The sequence below is a fragment of the Octopus bimaculoides genome, chromosome 10 (assembly GCF_046866305.1).
Source record: "Octopus bimaculoides isolate indiv1 chromosome 10, ASM4686630v1, whole genome shotgun sequence".
Classification (NCBI taxonomy): Eukaryota; Metazoa; Mollusca; class Cephalopoda; order Octopoda; family Octopodidae; genus Octopus; species Octopus bimaculoides.
Window position 1 is genome coordinate 63,048,824 of NC_142937.1, and position 7,161 is coordinate 63,055,984.

At 26.8% G+C, this 7,161-nt stretch overlaps 1 long non-coding RNA gene across 2 annotated transcripts in view; it reads left to right on the plus strand.

Annotated features, from left to right (window-relative positions):
- The window catches only part of LOC128248912 (uncharacterized), a 26,134-nt gene extending 22,566 nt beyond the window's left edge, over nt 1-3,568 (plus strand). For both annotated transcript variants that reach the window (XR_008265064.2, XR_016243432.1), the window contains exons 3-5: nt 1,521-1,658; nt 2,033-2,082; nt 3,432-3,568. This is a non-coding gene — a long non-coding RNA (uncharacterized LOC128248912). The remainder of the gene's footprint in view (nt 1-1,520; nt 1,659-2,032; nt 2,083-3,431) is intronic.
- Nucleotides 3,569-7,161: the final 3,593 nt, after the last annotated feature.

Below are 7,161 nucleotides of genomic sequence, written 5' to 3' on the forward strand. Positions count from 1 at the left end.
ATATAGCCATTACACTTTAGATATATATCTACACAAATGTTTGTATGTATGTTTATTAATATATTTATTTATATTTTCATATCAAATGCATACAGACCCAAAAGAAATACAATGTACCTTAAGAAAAATGTGTGTATTAGGGTACTTTTTTCCCTGCTCTTTATTTATATATATCTATATATTTTTGTTACATATGTTTTAAATCACCCCAGTTTGTGATCTTCACATAATTCAAAAATAAAATTATATATTCTACTGTCAGTCATAGATAATACATCACTCTATTTAATGTTGATTTAATAATATAATATTATTATATATATACACACATATATGCACACACACACACACACACACACACATATATATATAAATTCAAATATATATACACATACATGCATACGTACATACACACTTACATATATACATATATATATATATGTATATATATATATATATATGTATATATATATATATATATGTATATATATATATATATATGTATATATATATATATATATATGTATATATATATATATATGTATATATATACATATATATATATATATATGTATATTTATACATATATAAATACACACACACACTCATATATATATTTATCTACCTATAGTCTTGAATAGGGTGGATTTCTGAATTATACATCCAATGAAGGTGGTGATGGTGGCGATATCCTGAAGATGGATATTTTTGTGTGATGTTAGCATGTATAATGTTCATTTCTAATTATTGTTTATCCTATATGTATATATATATATATGAATATATATATATATATATTTGAATATATATATATATATATGAATATATATATATATTTGAATATATATATATATATATGAATATATATATATATATGAATATATATATATATATGAATATATATATATATATGAATATATATATATATATATGAATATATATATATATATATGAATATATATATATATATATATGAATATATATATATATATATGAATATATATATATATATATGAATATATATATATATATATGAATATATATATATATATGAATATATATATATATATGAATATATATATATATATATGAATATATATATATATATATGAATATATATATATATATATGAATATATATATATATATTATGTATATATACATACATTATTTATATACCTATGTACATAGAAACTTCAAAAACTGGTAGAACACACAAGTTAAAGAACAAAACAATTACAGTTAAATAAAACATACATCAACTTGCTTCCAGTGTAACATTAGTAGCAACTCCTCTTTTAGTTACCTCCTGGAACAATATTCATACTATAATATATTAAACTTAAAATTGTTACCATTTCTCAAAAAAAAAAGAAAAAGAGAGAGAGAGAGAATTCAGAAATTTGCAAAAAATTGTTTTTCAGTCTGCCAAAGTAACCTTTATTATTAGTTTTTTTTTTCCTTTTTATTTATTAACACAAAGGAAATAAGATAAAAATCATATTTTATGTATACTTTCAGTTACAGATACTTGATGGATATCAAATGATAACTGTTCGAAGTGTTGTTGTCAGATATAAAAAGAAAACATTTTTTAAATGATTTTCTCATGAGAACAAAGAAGACTGTCCCTGCTTTGGAGAGAAATGTTTGTTGAATGTAAGCACAGATAAAAAAAAATTGATTTTGAAGAAAAAAAAAAATAGAAAACCCTGTTTTAATATGGTAATTGGTGCTGGTGATGTTGATTATTTTTTCTTTCCTTTTTCATTAAATTAACGAGAAGGAAAAATATAATGAGTAGTAAATTGTTTCCCTGCTTTTAAAATAATTTGAAGACAATTCTTGGTATTATTCCACAAAAGGATTTCCCTGCATTTTGTATTCTTAGGAATAATAATAATAATAATAATAATAATAATAATAATAATTTCTTTTTTACTATGCATGAGGCCTGTATTGTAAAAGGAAGAGATATATTCAATAAAATAGCCCTCAGTAACTTAATGCTACTTATTTTATCAATCCCAAAGGAATGAAAGGCAAAGCAGACCAGGCGGATTCTGGATTCAGAAACAGAAAGGTACCAAACTAAATTCTTTAACAGATGTAATCCGGCTCCTTACAACCAGCATCATCTGTACCGCCATAATAGTAGTAATAGTAATGAGAACAGCATTAGTAATTATTGTTATAAAATGATAGTAATCATGATAGTATGTATGACATGAATGAATAGTATTATACTAAGTTTAAAGTTGTTACCAAAAATTCCTGTTTAGTAATTGAAACAAAAATAAAATTCCCTGCTTCAACAGTGATGTTAATTTCTGGATTTAATGATTATAATGACAACATTGTGTGTTTGTATGTGTTTGTGTGTACATCATGTGTAACACCACCAACACATTAATAATAGCAGATTACACAATCTTCAGTTATGTCATTTCCTGATTTTGTATGATTTTTGGATACTTATTTTCTTCTTTAGATTCTTTGTCTTTAACTGGGGAGTGGGATGTTAAATAATAAAAAAAAATCAGTGTGTGTGTGTGTGAATATATATATATATATATATATATATATATATATATATATACATACATACATACACACACATATATCTATATGTATAATGTGCATGTGTGTGTGTGTGTGTGTACATATGCAAATGAGATTTGATGTATCTGTTGAAATAGAACATACCATTTTTTAAAAAAAATTTGCATCAGAATTGCAGTTAGAATTAGAAAAGAAACAGTAATTAGGGTTTTATCAACTTAACGAGAAGTTAATTAAGGTGAAGTTTTTCACTTTCTTGGCAACACCATTCATTGGGCTCTGATATATAATGCCACCATTCAAGGAATTTCTCTCACATGGTAATACCGCCTATTGAAAATGCCTCCCATAATGATGCCATATGTTTTAGTGTTCACATACATGGTGAAATGTCCTCACTAAGCCTTGTTCCATGCCATGGCATCACTCATAGTGGTTTTTCTCTAACAGAAGTATCACTCAACAAAGTTCCCTCATGCAGAAATATCACTCACCAAGGCTCACTTATGCAGTGGCACTTACTCAGGTGGTGGAACACAATGGAAAATAGATTAGTTTCCTCTCTGTTAACATTTTCACTAAATAAACAGTTGTACAGCATTGTTCCAGAGAAAAAAAAAATTCATGTCAATGCCTTTTATTTAATTCATTTTACAAAAGTAAGGAATTTTTCCTTTCATATAAATTATCGCTTTTTGTTTGTTTTTTATTTCATATAAGACAAAATATTTAGAGAGAGAGACATAGAGAAGAGAATAAGAGAGAGAAAGAGACGGGGGGGGGGGGGGGATGCAAACTGTATTTTTATATTACAATTTAAAATATCAATTTTTCTTCCATATATATTTCTTGTTTCGTTTTTTTTTTCAGCATATGAAAGAACTAAAAAAAAAACCCAAAAAACAATAGGTTTTAAAACATAGTTTACTTGACAAATATAAAAGAGTACCAAACTTTGACCACATACTACTATTTTTCCAAAAATGAGGTACCAAAAGCAAACACGGAACTTCAGTAAATAACTTGAAACTTTGACATCTACTTAAATAGTCTTATTGTAGCAGTCAAGGAAATAATAAACTGTAAAATTAAACAACAATTTAAAATTTTGTTTTAATTTGATATGATTTAAAATGGATTTTGGAGGAAAATTATAATGGAATAAATAATAGATAATCTTACATTCTTGTAACTTGAAGATAAAAAAGAAAAGATGAATAATACTTTCAAGATGTATAATTATTTGAAAATAAAGTTTTTTTTTTTTTATGAGACTGTTATAACATAAAACAAATAAGTTAAGTTTTACATCAAAAGTTTCCATATATTTGAATGCCAGAATCTTTGTTTAATTTCAGAGAGCATTGCTAAATTCATTTGCATGTATTCCATGGCAGAAGCTTCACAAATGTTATAATATTTAAATAATAACAGAGCTCACATTTGTTCATAGCTTTATAACAATAATATCTGGAACTGCTGAGTTCTTCTGGTTGCAAGTGTTAAATATTTAGGTTTGTGTCTTAGCCATGTCATAATTTTAGTAAGTATAAGCATGTTCATTATATATTGAATAACTATAAGGGAATATATATTAACAGTACATCGTTGAATCAATGTTTTACAACTAAGGTGCTGCAGCAGCCTGGGTGCTATAGACAGTGCTTAGAGATGCAGCAAGATTGTCAGATTTGCAGGCTTAGAACATTGATAAAACAAAACTAAGATTTCTAAAATGATATCAACAAGGCTATCATAAATCAAGGTAGAGAGGGAAAAAAAAAAGAGACCCAAACAAACAAGACTTAAAAATGAGTGAATAGCTTGGATGGCTAGAGATGAATTGCATAGAGAAATTAGAAGTAAAAGTCAACTAGCTAAAATAATCAATGTCACAAAAAGTTATTTTCTATATGGAATAACAGAATAAGAAAAGAATATTTTGACCAGCTAAAGGCTACTTTATTTCTATGAAGTCTAGATTGTTGTTTTTTCCCCTTTTACTGGTATTATTCTAAAAAGAAAAAAAAAAAATCAACAAGTGAAATGATATATACACACTGCTCTTCTTCTGAAGAAAGACACATTTATGCACAATTAACACATGAGCACACTTATAACAAAGAACAGTTCATACAAACAGAGAAGACTTCATTTTTATCTCTTCTGTAAAATATATACTTTAATTAAGCATAATTTATGTCTATATTATGGTATAATGTTCTTGCCCAGAATATCTGCTTTCTTCCAAATATTTAAGTCTTATAACAGTTAAGGCATTTAATGAATTAACCACAAGACATTTCAGACTAAATAAAGTATTTATGCATTTTTTTCTTCCTTCAGCATAAAGCCAATTCTTCTAAGATATAATTCATTGAAATTTCCATAGATCAATACTAAAAATATCTAACATGAAGTCCAATGGGGAGGAGAATATAGGAAGATGAATCACTGAATTTAGCATCTGGTCTAGATTTTTATTATCTATGCCAATTACTGTGTTAGTAAATGTATTTGAGCAATATTTAGTTAGAATACCAGCTATTTTCACAGCAATCTAACAGAATGTGGCAAGTAGTTTTCAAATCTTAGAACGTATATGATAAAATACTATTTTATTGATATATTAGCTTATTAAATATTACTGATTTAACACTATGTTATGTAGTGATATACAATCAGTACACAGCAATATTTTATACAAGGGATATTTTGAAAAGAATTCACTTAAAATGTTTTGAATGAGAATGTTGAACATCTATAGTTATTGAGATCATTGACTTGGCTCAGTTTGATCAAAACTGTAAATGCATTTATATAAGTGTGTAGCGCTTCAAAATATTTTTGCAAATGTAGATGGTCAGTTAAGTTGGTCATAGTTCCAATGTCTCTATGCAATATATATTTCTTATTAATTTTCACAAATGACCAATATAATTATAACTGTAAAGCATGATTTCTCTGTGTTCACTTTGTTGAAGTGCATTTTATTAGTATGTGACCATCATAATACACAAGTTATTTTCAAACAGAGATGAATAGAATGCTTGTTTTAGCCTCCCAACTCAATACTAACATTTCTAAAATATACTTCATATCTAATTATCTATTCTTCTGATATGACATTAACCAATATTTTGTTAACCTTAAGACTAAGACAAATGCTTTCATTTGTTTGAGAAACGGAAGCATATTAAGTTTTGGACACTGTGAAGTGATAGTAATATCTTGTTAAATTAAAACCTTGGCCTAATTTACATTTTCAATTCACTTGCTTCTGTGATTTTTGGCTACAAACAATAAGAGAAAGACAGATTCTGGTACTGCAAAGCTACCTAGCTCTTAGTGCACATGGTAAAGAAATTTTTTCATTTGATATTTGACATCTTGATTGTTTTATTTTTGCAAGTAAGATGTATGTCTGGGTGGCAAAGGACAAAGTTTCAAAGGAAAGTTGATTTTATAGTTTACTGAGACTAATTCAATGATACAGTAAATAACCATAAATATCTCTGAACATTAAAGAACAGTCAAATGACTGACATTAATTATACAAGACTCGTATGAAACTTAATACCACTCATTTGTAAAGAGGAATCAGGATTAAAGCCATGTAACAATATGATTCATATCACAATTGTAAACCATTTACAAAACTCTACAGAAATATAATTTAAAACAAAATACTAATGATGATAAATGTTAAGCTTCTAAACAAGATCAGCATGTTTCATGAGAGTAAAGAGAGAAGTCATTTCACACCTTGAATTTACCAGGCTTCATTTGCCTAAAATACAGAAAGACCAACTGGTAATAAAAACAAATGGAAAATTATTATAGAACTGCTATTTTGGAACACTATAGCAATAGCTTCCAGAAGTCAATACACATCGTTGTCATTTTTCAATAAACTATATTTTTGGTTTATTGTGAGTTTTCAATAAAACAAATCAAATATAGAAAAACTTTTAAAACAAAAAGTAATTCAGATGTCACAGAAACTTGAAACATTTTAGTTAAAACAATATTTCTATGTTTCTCAGCTTTCACAACACATTAGTTATCAAATAATACAGTCTGTTGCACAGCCAGTTGTCACTACACCATTGTGTGTCACATATATCGTATTCCTAAGTACAGAATGTTACTCAGCAATATTGTGTTACGCATACTGCATTCCTGACTACAGTATGGCTACACAGCATTCGTTATGTTAGAGCATTAGAGTCTATGACAGCAGTAACTACAGTTTAATAGAATGTATATATATATATGTGTATATACATACACATATAGATATACACAATTGTATGTATATGGATGTGCTTTTACAAAGACATTTAGATGATAGTTTGCATGCTACAATATAAAAATACTTAAACTTTGTGACTCATACACTAAGATGCCACCTCAATAGTATACATATGTAAACCATATTACACAGGCAAGTGTATGTGTATATATATATATATATATACACACACACATAGTGTATCACAAGTAGACCTCTGTGGTGTGTGTGTGTGTGTATATATATATATATATATATAATTATCACAGAGGCTTAGTTGTGTGTCTATATCTGTGTATGCACACG